This window comes from Phasianus colchicus, unplaced genomic scaffold (genome assembly GCF_987193195.1).
Source record: "Phasianus colchicus unplaced genomic scaffold, bPhaCol1.hap1.1 HAP1_SCAFFOLD_66, whole genome shotgun sequence".
Lineage (NCBI taxonomy): Eukaryota > Metazoa > Chordata > Aves > Galliformes > Phasianidae > Phasianus > Phasianus colchicus.
Genome location: NW_028325240.1, coordinates 367,389 through 380,465, shown reverse-complemented (window position 1 = coordinate 380,465; position 13,077 = coordinate 367,389). Strand labels below are relative to the sequence as shown.

The window sequence follows — 13,077 nt, the reverse complement described above, 5'->3', positions numbered from 1 at the left end:
CTTGAAGATAATAACAAGCTTGTACAAAAGGGCTGATCTGAAATAATAAACACATTTTCCTTACTCTGTCTTGTATCTGAACAGGTATTAACCAGACCCAGTTGTACCACAGCACTGGTAAAATACTGAAAGCAGAAGGCACTGCCATGTGATCTTATGCTGTAAGGCAGGCCCTGTAAGTAATAGACTCTGATTTAAGAACTGTTCAGAAAATCCTGGACTCCCAGTGATATAAAGTATACTCCACCAGGACTATCTTAATAAAGTAGTTCACAAACATACATTCTTGACTATGCTTAAGGAGTTACAAAAGTGATAGAATCTCACTGCAGGTTACTTCAGTTCTTTCTCCCTACCCTAGGTTCACAAACAAGTGAAGAAACAAAAAAATTAGAAACATCTTCACATACCAGTTATCATTTCTGCAAGCCGAGATTACAGCTTTGAGAGTGCGGGAGATATTTCCATCCTCCTGATGGCTGAGCCAAGAGGGAAAAAGGGGAGGGGAACAAAAAACGTCCATCTATGAGGCGAAAGCTCCCGAACGAGAAGCCCCGGGCACAATCCCGCGGCACCAACCCCGGCCCGCAGCGGGGGCCCGGCCACCGCCCTCAGCGGCCCCACCCGCAGCCCCGCGCCCGTTGCTCGGCAGCTGCGAGCCAACCGAGCCTGCCGGGAAGGCGGAGGGGCAGCACCACGGATAGCTCCTATTGGTCGAAGGAGGTGAGGGCGGAGCTCGAGGACGGCCGTCTTCTTCGCTATTGGCGGAGAGAGCCGTCAGTGCGGGGCGGGGGGCGGGGCCTCGCGGCTAGCGGGGTCGCGTTGAACTCCGCGTTAGGGCGGGGGAACGGAGCGAGGGGGCGGCGGCGGTCGAGGGTAAGCGAGCCGCCGGCTGCGAGGAGAGCGGTGCGAGGTAGGGAGCGGCGCGGGGGCCGTCCTCACCTGTCACCGGGCGCTCAGCCCTCCCTCCTCGCGGCCCCCGGGCTCCGGCCGCGGGCGCGGTCCCTCGCGGTAGCGGCCGGGCTGGGGCTGTGCTTTCGTCTAAGGGGACCCTCGTCCGAGGGAGGGCGGCAGGCAGGCAGGCAGGCAGGCTGTGCGCGCGGTGCCACCGGCTGTGCGCCGCTGCGCGGACGGATGCCGGCTGCCCTCAGGTAGGTGGGAGGGGGGCGGAGAGGGCAGACCCCGGGAAGGCCGCCTCTGGGCGCGAGGGCTCCCCGCCGCCGTCGCTGCGGCAGGCGGCACCTCGGAGTGGCGCTGCGCGAGGGGGGGAGCGGCTGGGGGCTGCGGCTGGGGGCCGCCTCCGTGCGCGGGGCGGGGGGAGTTGCGAGGGCAGAGCCGCGCGATTTCTTATTTGTATAGCCGCGCTTCTTTTCACAGCAACGTGAATAGCTGTAAAACACATAATTCTACCTAAATTAAGTTGTTTAAATTGGAGATAAACAGATGTCTTAGACCCGCTTCTCTTTTTTTGCTGGAAGAAGTGAAGTCAATCACATTCTCTTACAAACAGGGCCTGGGTGTCCCTGTAGACAGCAGGGTGACCACAAACCAGCAATGTGGCCTTGTGGTCAAGAAGGCCAGTGGTATCCTGGGATGCATTAAAAAGAATGTGGCCAGCAGGTTGAGTGAGGTGAGTGAGCAAAGTATTATTTACTAACCAGCTAACTGCAGGAGAAGACTCTTAACAGAATAGAAATTTATGTTCTTAACATGCTCCTTTTTGAAGAAAATGGTAGAAAAGACAGAAGTGAGGAATAGAGGATACTTAAACCAACCTGGATCCACTAGAAAACTTCAAAGTAGGGACAGTTACAAAAGCTCAGCTATTCCATTGAGGGAGTAAGCACAAAAAGAAAGACTGAAGCCTTTAGCTAGCAGTTTGTCAGAAAACAGTCTTAAGTATGCGCAAGGGTGGAAAGAGACTTCCTATTTCCTTAAATGCAAGCAGATTGAAACAGTTTCTTTTGATTTCTGTATCTATGATTTTCATAAGCAGTTACAAGAACGGTGTTCTCAGATTGGATATTATGAGTAAATGCTTGTGTTGCATTTAAGGAAATAATAAACAGCAACTATTTCTCATCCAAGAAAAAGACAAACACGTAAACTGAATGAGCAGCTTATATACATATATCCCCTAGATATCTGTAGCACTCCCATGGTGTTTTAGTAAATGCATTACCTCACTTTTACAGGTTTATTTTCAGCCAGTATATCTATCCTTTTGCTCAACACAACAGAGAACTTTCCAATAGCCAAAAAACATTCTGCCTTTAAATTAAATTAATCTTCTTGGAAATATTACTCTTCCAACTCTCCTGTTCTGTATGTCAGCTACTGCTCAAAGCTGTCTACTGTTCCTCCTGTTAACCATACAGTTATTAAAACTTGGTATATGAATACCTTTTCATCATATTTATCCACAATAAATGAATGAGACTTCTCCCCATAGAATCTTTCTATGAAACTTTCCATCCCTCTGTCTTTCTGCTAAATCTCAAATAATCTGAACTGCAGTTCATTTAGATATTAGACCTCAGGTTCAGATAACATCCTTGAGGTAATAAAATGTTATTGTCTGACAGATCTAAAGTGATATTTTTCCTGTAGAAAATTCCATGGGGCACTTACACTGAAACTGAGAAGTGTTTTTCCTTCTCTTGCTGAGTGAGGGTTTAAATAGGAAATGCATATACACAGAGCAAAATTTGGAAGGTAACATTTCCCATCAGGTCTTTTCAGTATTACAGAGCAAGAAAAAAGATTTTTAAGACTTGCATGTGCTGATTAAGGTGATTGAATTTTTTCTACTATTATTTTCCTTTTAGTTTAGCAATAAAGAAATACATTAAAAAAATGCAGTAGGGGAAAGATCTGCCCATGGATTTGTTGTATTTGTGCATATCTAAATAGCAGTACAGGCATCTTGTCATCCCAAGGACACCATGGAGTATTCATATAATATAAAGAGAGATGATGGGGATTTTCTAATAACTAAATTGGAAATCAGAAATGTTACTTTTTTTTTTTTTTTTTTTTTTTCCCAATTTACCAGTTTGCAAGCAATGCCTCCTTTTCCATAAAGACAGCTCTTCAAGAAAGCCCATTTCTAACACTCACAGACCTGTGCAGAACACCGTTTTTCATAGATGACAGACAGTAACTTTACAATAACATCAGCCATTTCTTTCAACACTGTCACAAATACCATTCAACAACAAATAGCATTCAACTAGGCCTCAACTTCCTAATTTCATTGAAGCCTGTATACCTTTCATTCAGTGTTAACATTACTTGAAAAAAAGTGTTTGGACGTTACATTATATTATCCTCAGTTCATCGTGTTGTAGCAGAGCTAATCTTTAATGAAAACGAGACATGTAGGAATCCTATTTGAACTTTTCTTTTGTCTTCACTCTTATTTCAAAAAGAAAGTTGTTGATTAAACACACCTAGTGACAAACCAACATGTGATTATCATCTATAATAAATGATACTCCTGCTTGCTAGTATAATTGTATTTGCTTTTCTTGTTGCCTTTGCTTGCTTCATCCACACCAGTAGATGTGTTGAGAAAACTGACTGGGAGAAAAGAGGTCATTCCCTGGTCCTGGTTACAAAGACAGCACAGACACAGCCCATGGTGACTGAAAAACAAGGAATAAAGAGGTTCAAGACTGTACTGCAAAAGTGTATTGCAACTGCAGGTTGCTTAAAGAAGTAGAAGCAAAGGGAATGTCCACAGGTTTGAAAAAGTGGCCTGCAACTACACAATATTCATTGTTTCAGAAAGGAGATTTAACGATGCAAAATCTTTGGCAAGAAAACAGTTGTTTTTAGGGATCAAATAGAGAGAGAAATAGTGCTGGGGACCTAGACTCCATTTAGGACATAATACTTGTCTTGTCTCTACACGTGAAAATATTTTAAATTACTAGCTGAGAGATCAGGGGTCCTGAACCATGGTATGTTCATTATTGTTGATTGCATGTACTGTGTCATATCACTTAAAAAATTAAAAACATTAATGGCACTGAAATTTCAAACTGGGTGCACGTACCACTGTGCATAACAACTGACAAGCTATTATCTACGTTGATTAAAACTCTTAGTGCTAGTGTTTTAGCTTCTCCAAAAGCAAGGAATAAACAATTTGAATGTAGGCTTTATCAGTATTTGTACTTGTAATAAAACCAGGAATATTCATAGAATCATAGAATCATAGAATTTTTTTTTGAGTTGGAAGGGACTCTTACAGACCATTGAGTCCAGTTCCCCAGTAATGAACAGGGACACCCACAGAGGTCAGAGACCTCAGAGGCCTGTCCAGCCTGACCATGAATATCTCCCCACTGCCATAATGTTGTCTTGCCCCAGACCTATACAAGACTACAAAGTGAGTCACCAGCTCTGGATTCCTACTTAGGAGGGGTTTGCCATCAAGATAGACAGCAAGTCTCCATGTAACCCTCTCCTCTAGGCATCAGCCCTGGGAAACATGCTGCCAAATATTCTTCAGAAAAGCATCTTAGAGAGGTTTCTGTGAGCAGATGGGGGACATTTGATGAAGCAAACGGATGCTGGGTAAGCAGTAATTCTCACTCAACAACCAGCCTGGGGGCTCCGTTCTTTCTTCATTTCCATTCTTTCTGATGGAAATGTCCTTGAAACTTAACTTTTTCCTACTTTTCCAGTACTTGTTTGATACTTTCTTTTTCTAGTAAGCAAAAATTCTAAGCCCTTGTCCTCCAGTAACAGTCTTTCACTTTCTGATACATTCAAAGATAACCTTTGGAGGCATGCCTTTTTCTGGGAAGCCAAGTTCTAACAGCAGAAAAAAATTTCAAAGGCTGTATGGAGAGCATCAACTACAATGGCAATAATATCACTGACCTTGCTAGAAGGAAGAAATTGGAACCTTCTAATGTGGTAAGAACATAACTTTATCATCATCTAAACTTCTGCTTCTCCTTCTAAGGAAAGTTTGTGAGTGTGTGTGACAGATGTTCTGAAATCATATCATATATAAAACAAAGTTTGTCACATGCCTAAAGATTTCATTGTACATACTTTTATGATTTTTGTTTGTTTGTTTGTTTGTTTGTTTTTAATATCTGGGAACCTGTTTCTGCTGGGATTTAAGTTTCAGCTTTACAGAATTAGCCTTCAGCATCAGGTGAATGTTTTTTAAAAGAAAACCAGTAGATCAGTATATACATTTTTGCTTTCATCTTATAGTAACCCAAAACTAGGATGGACAATATTTATTGTTAAATCAATTGCAGTGTGTCAAGGATCTAAATCCTGTTATCTTCCATCCCCACAGAGCAAGTTGCGTGGGTGTGCAAAATCATTAGAAAGGGAAGGCTCAGAGCCATTTTATGGGAGCTCCGTAAAGCATCAAGATACTAAACTTTGAAACTGTTATTTAGCTTATTAACATTACAGGGATTATTAACATTACATTCTATTTTTTTCTCTCCAAAGCATTCATAGTTGCTTTCATGTTTAAACTTGTGTCTTTCTGTAAGGGTTGATCAGGAAATCACTTTAATTTCTGTATTTTTAAGAATCTAGGCGTTCCTAAAATAGTTGGTGGATTACATGAGCAATGTGGGTAGGAAATAAATGTATTATTACCCTGAATTTGAGATAGATCTGTTCAAGGCTTTCTTCTGTACAGTACTGCAGCCTTCACAAAGCCCTGCTCACACTATGTATAGTTTGATTACTGCTTTTTTTCTTTATGTATTTTGCATAGTACATAACAGTAATGAAGAATAAGATATAAGATAAACATGTACAGTAGAAATAAAGTGCAATGATTCTTCTTGGACAGATGTGCAACTTCTGAGATGTCTGTAGGACAAATTCCAGCTTTTGAAAAGCATAGCACAGCTAACAGTTCTGTAGAGTGTCTATAAACTCCTCTTTCTGGTTTATTTGGATGTGAATTTTCTGTTTGCTTGTTTTGTTTGTTAGTTGATTACATTCTGTTGCCTGTGACATTAAAGCAAAATCTACATATGTAGATTTGGTAGTGTTAGAGGTTTACCACTAAACTGTGGCATGCTAGTTTAATCTGATGATTCACTTCTGAGAATATAAGAACAGAAGTGAACTTTGCTTTCAGATGAATTATTTAAATTTCTTCCGCTCTTCAAAAACAGAATCAGTTTCACTTATGAAATCAACATGGATGTTTATGTTTCTTACAAAAAAACTTTTATTCTTCTAGTTTTGAACCTGATTTAGCATGAAAAATACTAAGCTGAAACTACTATTTTTGTTAACCACGTTTATGTTAATGGCACTTAAGCAATCCAACCAGGATCAAAGCTCCATTGTAGGAACTGTGCAGATGCATAGCAGTAGACATATCCTGCCCTAAAGAAAAAGCAAAAATAAATAACGTAATGAAATGGAACACAAAGTAATTGGTAAAGTTATAAGAAGCATCATAGGGGGAAAAAAAAAATAGATGGACAAAGAATAAAAAAGAGGTTTGAGACAAAAATAAAAATGTTCTTACTGTCAGATTTCAGAAGTTGTACAAGGAAAAGGAGTAAAAAATTAAATTTATACAACGAGGATGTCCAGAAAATCTAAGAAGTTAATCTTGATTTTACATTGAACAAAAATAGAATGAATAAAAATCCTTAGGTCTCACAAATACGTATGTTATGATCATAAATGCACCATTAAGAGTCTTTCAACATCTTCTTCAGCAATTTATTCATTTTATCTTTAGAGGGTAACAATGTGGAGCAAAAAAGTTTTGCAGTCCTCTGTGATAGAACAAGTGGCAGCAAACCTTTGAGGAGAAAGAGTAAGATGGATGGCCTTAAACAGTTTTTGCTTTTATTAATGGAGCCTGATTTGTTTTCACAGAAATGAGGCAAATAATAAACATACACAGAAAGGAGAGTAGGAAATAGAAGGACAACAAGAAAAAAAAAATGGAGTGTCAAATTTTCTCCCAAATGGACTTGCAAGAGTTGGCAGTGACTTACTAGAGCATTAATTTCTTCTTTACAGCTTTATTCAGGTCTAAGACAGAAAAAAAGAACATGCACACGAGTCTTCCAATCCATATTTTCTATGTTATTTAAAGTAATAAGGTTATGTATGGTATTTTATGTTGGTTTCATTTACATTTGCAGGTACTAAAATCTAACAAGTTTCTCAAAACCTGTAACAGAAAAATGCCGAGAAGAATCAAATTTATTGCTCTCTCTCTTCACATACATTGGGCTTATGATCCTCCCACTTCAGTGGCTGCTCTTCCATGTATTACTGAGTGCAATCATGTACAAATATAAGATAAACATTTTCTTTAAAGTATTTATAGTATGTTGCGCTCAAATAAATATTTGAGAAAATAAAGAAATAACCTGACAGCTATTAATCAGAGTTTTATTGCCTTTAATATATGATCCATCCTGATATAGCAATTATTGTTGTTTTAGTAAATGCATTACCTCACTTTTACAGGTTTATTTTCAGCCAGTATATCTGTCCTTTTGCTCAACACAACAGAGAACTTTCCAATAGCCAAAAAACATTCTGCCTTTAAATTAAATTAAATTAATCTTCTTGGAAATATTACTCTTCCAACTCTCCTGTTCTGTATGTCAGCTACTGCTCAAAGCTGTCTACTGTTCCTCCTGTTAACCATACAGTTATTAAAACTTGGTATATGAATACCTTTTCATCATATTTATCCACAATAAATGAATGAGACTTCTCCCCATAGAATCTTTCTATGAAACTTTCCATCCCTCTGTCTTTCTGCTAAATCTCAAATAATCTGAACTGCAGTTCATTTAGATATTAGACCTCAGGTTCAGATAACATCCTTGAGGTAATAAAATGTTATTGTCTGACAGATCTAAAGTGATATTTTTCCTGTAGAAAATTCCATGGGGCACTTTTATGCCCAGTAGAGCTCCTTTTCTCCCAGAAATAGCACTGCTCTTAGGAAGAGCTCCCATTTTCTAACCAAAATGCTGCTTTACACTCCTCAAGATCACACTTACCCCCATCAAGATGGCAGTGTCACAGAAATACCAGCTTCTGCCCCCAAAATGGGACTTTGGCTCTCCAAAACAAGACATTTTCTCCCAGAAATACCAGGACTCTTAGAAATACCTCACGTTTCATCTCAAGAATACTGCTTTCCACTCCTCAAGATCACACTGACTCCCATCACAATGGCCTTGTCTCCCACATACACCAGCTTTCTCCCAAATACACGACATTTTCTCCCACATACACCCGTTTTCTCCCAAAGATGGGACATATTCTCCCAGAAATGCCAGCTTATTCTTTAAAAAACGGCCTTTTTTCCCCAAAATACCAGCTTTCTCACAAACACCTGTCATTTTCCAACCAAGTCTGCTACTATCTCCCAGAAACAGCCGGTTTCCGAGAAATACCTGACGTTTGCTCTCCCAAATACTACTTGACACTCCTCCCGAGGACATTGTCTCCCCTATTTACCACGTTGTCTCCCCAAGAGACCACTTGGCACACCAAAAAGACCACCGTTGCTCTCCAGTACAAGATCTTCTTTCCCACCGGTTCCCACTTTTCTCCCCCAGCTATGTCATTTCCTCCCAGAAATGCCACTTTTCCCTTGGAAATTTCACCTTCTCTTCCAAAAAGAGGAGATTTGCTCCCAGAAATACCCCTTCTCTTACAACTGCCACACGCTTTCTCCCCAAAAAGCCTCCATGACAATGCCAAATGGGACACTTGCAGCCAAGAAGAGGACACCTTCTCTCAGAAAGACCACTTTTCTCCCCAAGAGAGGAGATTTTCTCCCAATTGGATGACATTTGCTGTAAGAAAGACCCGTTTTCTTCCCTCAAGAGGACATTGTCTTTCCCACTGAGGACATTTTCTCCCAGAAGTGCCGCTACTCTGTGAAACACCTCCATTTCCTCCCAAATCTACTCCATGACACGCCTCAGGATGACACTTACTCCCCGATTTGGGGCATTTTCTCCCAGAAATACCACTTCTCTCCCAAAGGGATGGCCTTTTCCCTCTCTAGCATCTGTTTCCTCACCAATACCTGGCATTTTCTCCCAGAAACACCAGCTTTCTCACAGATACATCACCTTCCCCCCCCCCACATCAGACCTCTTCTCCCAGAAATACCAGGACTCTGCTGAATATTTCCCATTTCCTCCGGAACATACAGCATTACACTCCGCAAGAGGACAGTTTCTTTCAGAAATGTGGCATTTTATCACAGATACACCATTTTTATGCCCAGTAGAGCTCCTTTTCTCCCAGAAATAGCACTGCTCTTAGGAAGAGCTCCCATTTTCTAACCAAAATGCTGCTTTACACTCCTCAAGATCACACTTACCCCCATCAAGATGGCAGTGTCACAGAAATACCAGCTTCTGCCCCCAAAATGGGACTTTGGCTCTCCAAAACAAGACATTTTCTCCCAGAAATACCAGGACTCTTAGAAATACCTCACGTTTCATCTCAAGAATACTGCTTTCCACTCCTCAAGATCACACTGACTCCCATCACAATGGCCTTGTCTCCCACATACACCAGCTTTCTCCCAAATACACGACATTTTCTCCCACATACACCCGTTTTCTCCCAAAGATGGGACATATTCTCCCAGAAATGCCAGCTTATTCTTTAAAAAACGGCCTTTTTTCCCCAAAATACCAGCTTTCTCACAAACACCTGTCATTTTCCAACCAAGTCTGCTACTATCTCCCAGAAACAGCCGGTTTCCGAGAAATACCTGACGTTTGCTCTCCCAAATACTACTTGACACTCCTCCAGAGGACATTGTCTCCCCTATTTACCACGTTGTCTCCCCAAGAGACCACTTGGCACACCAAAAAGACCACCGTTGCTCTCCAGTACAAGATCTTCTTTCCCACCGGTTCCCACTTTTCTCCCCCAGCTATGTCATTTCCTCCCAGAAATGCCACTTTTCCCGTGGAAATTTCACCTTCTCTTCCAAAAAGAGGAGATTTGCTCCCAGAAATACCCCTTCTCTTACAACTGCCACACGCTTTCTCCCCAAAAAGCCTCCATGACAATGCCAAATGGGACACTTGCAGCCAAGAAGAGGACACCTTCTCTCAGAAAGACCACTTTTCTCCCCAAGAGAGGAGATTTTCTCCCAATTGGATGACATTTGCTGTAAGAAAGACCCGTTTTCTTCCCTCAAGAGGACATTGTCTTTCCCACTGAGGACATTTTCTCCCAGAAGTGCCGCTACTCTGTGAAACACCTCCATTTCCTCCCAAATCTACTCCATGACACGCCTCAGGATGACACTTACTCCCCGATTTGGGGCATTTTCTCCCAGAAATACCACTTCTCTCCCAAAGGGATGGCCTTTTCCCTCTCTAGCATCTGTTTCCTCACCAATACCTGGCATTTTCTCCCAGAAACACCAGCTTTCTCACAGATACATCACCTTCCCCCCCCCCACATCAGACCTCTTCTCCCAGAAATACCAGGACTCTGCTGAATATTTCCCATTTCCTCCGGAACATACAGCATTACACTCCGCAAGAGGACAGTTTCTTTCAGAAATGTGGCATTTTATCACAGATACACCATTTTTATGCCCAGTAGAGCTCCTTTTCTCCCAGAAATAGCACTGCTCTTAGGAAGAGCTCCCATTTTCTAACCAAAATGCTGCTTTACACTCCTCAAGATCACACTTACCCCCATCAAGATGGCAGTGTCACAGAAATACCAGCTTCTGCCCCCAAAATGGGACTTTGGCTCTCCAAAACAAGACATTTTCTCCCAGAAATACCAGGACTCTTAGAAATACCTCACGTTTCATCTCAAGAATACTGCTTTCCACTCCTCAAGATCACACTGACTCCCATCACAATGGCCTTGTCTCCCACATACACCAGCTTTCTCCCAAATACACGACATTTTCTCCCACATACACCCGTTTTCTCCCAAAGATGGGACATATTCTCCCAGAAATGCCAGCTTATTCTTTAAAAAACGGCCTTTTTTCCCCAAAATACCAGCTTTCTCACAAACACCTGTCATTTTCCAACCAAGTCTGCTACTATCTCCCAGAAACAGCCGGTTTCCGAGAAATACCTGACGTTTGCTCTCCCAAATACTACTTGACACTCCTCCAGAGGACATTGTCTCCCCTATTTACCACGTTGTCTCCCCAAGAGACCACTTGGCACACCAAAAAGACCACCGTTGCTCTCCAGTACAAGATCTTCTTTCCCACCGGTTCCCACTTTTCTCCCCCAGCTATGTCATTTCCTCCCAGAAATGCCACTTTTCCCTTGGAAATTTCACCTTCTCTTCCAAAAAGAGGAGATTTGCTCCCAGAAATACCCCTTCTCTTACAACTGCCACACGCTTTCTCCCCAAAAAGCCTCCATGACAATGCCAAATGGGACACTTGCAGCCAAGAAGAGGACACCTTCTCTCAGAAAGACCACTTTTCTCCCCAAGAGAGGAGATTTTCTCCCAATTGGATGACATTTGCTGTAAGAAAGACCCGTTTTCTTCCCTCAAGAGGACATTGTCTTTCCCACTGAGGACATTTTCTCCCAGAAGTGCCGCTACTCTGTGAAACACCTCCATTTCCTCCCAAATCTACTCCATGACACGCCTCAGGATGACACTTACTCCCCGATTTGGGGCATTTTCTCCCAGAAATACCACTTCTCTCCCAAAGGGATGGCCTTTTCCCTCTCTAGCATCTGTTTCCTCACCAATACCTGGCATTTTCTCCCAGAAACACCAGCTTTCTCACAGATACATCACCTTCCCCCCCCCACATCAGACCTCTTCTCCCAGAAATACCAGGACTCTGCTGAATATTTCCCATTTCCTCCGGAACATACAGCATTACACTCCGCAAGAGGACAGTTTCTTTCAGAAATGTGGCATTTTATCACAGATACACCGTTTTTATGCCCAGTAGAGCTCCTTTTCTCCCAGAAATAGCACTGCTCTTAGGAAGAGCTCCCATTTTCTAACCAAAATGCTGCTTTACACTCCTCAAGATCACACTTACCCCCATCAAGATGGCAGTGTCACAGAAATACCAGCTTCTGCCCCCAAAATGGGACTTTGGCTCTCCAAAACAAGACATTTTCTCCCAGAAATACCAGGACTCTTAGAAATACCTCACGTTTCATCTCAAGAATACTGCTTTCCACTCCTCAAGATCACACTGACTCCCATCACAATGGCCTTTTCTCCCACATACACCAGCTTTCTCCCAAATACACGACATTTTCTCCCACATACACCCGTTTTCTCCCAAAGATGGGACATATTCTCCCAGAAATGCCAGCTTATTCTTTAAAAAACGGCCTTTTTTCCCCAAAATACCAGCTTTCTCACAAACACCTGTCATTTTCCAACCAAGTCTGCTACTATCTCCCAGAAACAGCCGGTTTCCGAGAAATACCTGACGTTTGCTCTCCCAAATACTACTTGACACTCCTCCAGAGGACATTGTCTCCCCTATTTACCACGTTGTCTCCCCAAGAGACCACTTGGCACACCAAAAAGACCACCGTTGCTCTCCAGTACAAGATCTTCTTTCCCACCGGTTCCCACTTTTCTCCCCCAGCTATGTCATTTCCTCCCAGAAATGCCACTTTTCCCTTGGAAATTTCACCTTCTCTTCCAAAAAGAGGAGATTTGCTCCCAGAAATACCCCTTCTCTTACAACTGCCACACGCTTTCTCCCCAAAAAGCCTCCATGACAATGCCAAATGGGACACTTGCAGCCAAGAAGAGGACACCTTCTCTCAGAAAGACTACTTTTCTCCCCAAGAGAGGAGATTTTCTCCCAATTGGATGACATTTGCTGTAAGAAAGACCCGTTTTCTTCCCTCAAGAGGACATTGTCTTTCCCACTGAGGACATTTTCTCCCAGAAGTGCCGCTACTCTGTGAAACACCTCCATTTCCTCCCAAATCTACTCCATGACACGCCTCAGGATGACACTTACTCCCCGATTTGGGGCATTTTCTCCCAGAAATACCACTTCTCTCCCAAAGGGATGGCCTTTTCCCTCTCTAG

The 13,077-nt window shown here is 42.3% G+C and overlaps 1 long non-coding RNA gene across 2 annotated transcripts; it reads left to right on the top strand.

The window, feature by feature from the left end:
- Window positions 1-907: 907 nt before the first annotated feature.
- Window positions 908-5,024, top strand: LOC149911645 (uncharacterized). 2 transcript variants are annotated; one of them, XR_016463069.1, is made up of 3 exons: window positions 908-1,151; window positions 1,511-1,630; window positions 4,785-5,024. It is a non-coding gene; the product is annotated as an uncharacterized LOC149911645 (long non-coding RNA). The 2 variants fall into 2 exon arrangements; XR_016463068.1 differs by having other exon boundaries at window positions 4,481-5,024.
- Window positions 5,025-13,077: the final 8,053 nt, after the last annotated feature.